Source organism: Myotis davidii, unplaced genomic scaffold (genome assembly GCF_000327345.1).
Source record: "Myotis davidii unplaced genomic scaffold, ASM32734v1 scaffold930, whole genome shotgun sequence".
NCBI lineage: Eukaryota > Metazoa > Chordata > Mammalia > Chiroptera > Vespertilionidae > Myotis > Myotis davidii.
Genome location: NW_006282518.1, coordinates 169,337 through 170,217, shown reverse-complemented (window position 1 = coordinate 170,217; position 881 = coordinate 169,337).

The window sequence follows — 881 nt, the reverse complement described above, 5'->3', positions numbered from 1 at the left end:
TGGGCGCGCAGCTGCTGGGGACGCCTGGCTGGCGGAGCCTGGGCAGTGCTGGCTGGTTGGATGGGCGGTGGGGCAGGGGGTGCGATTGGGAGGACGTCGGGGTACGCCGTAAGTATCAGGTGGGTGCGTGAACAAACAGGAGGGGCTCTGCGGGTGCGCGGAGGGCCCTCCAAAAGAGACGTTGGCATTTGGCGCCCCGTGCGGTTGGGAGGAGTGATCAGGGCAGGCAGTCCGCAGCTGCCTCTGGGTATTGGAGGGTATTGGAAGTCCGGCCGGCAGATGGAGATTGAGAAGGGCCTCCTGAGGCCCTGCTGATTCCAGAGATCGCTGGTTTGTAATGGAAGTCAAACAGCTCAGGGTTTTTTAATTCTTACGTTTAATACATTTACTCCCCTGGCAGCTGCGGTGTGCTGGAAAGCACTCTGACCGTCTGTTCCAACAGTGGGGTTGTGGAGAAAAGGGCAACACAGTAGAAGGGACACGTTCAGGGGGCTACTTGGCAGGCCTGGCATACTCAGTAACCCAAAGTAACCACACAGGATGGTCTGATCGAGACTCCTAACTGGATAGGTCATGGAAGGTCAAGCTTCACCTTAAGTGAGCCCTGTCCGTTATACTTACACTTCTAGGATAACATACCCTTGAATTGTCAGAGTAATTTCCTTTTCCAGAACCCCTCAGAGACACAATCACTGACAACAGTGCACAAGACCACTAGAACAGGAGACCATGAAATTCCTCCTTGTTATCTCGTTTGCCTGTGTACTATTACTATTCACTGTAAATGTTTTTTAATCACTTAAAAGGTTTTCTATTACAGTTGACATTCAAGATTATATTAGTTTCAGATGTATAACCCAGTGATTAGACATTACATAACT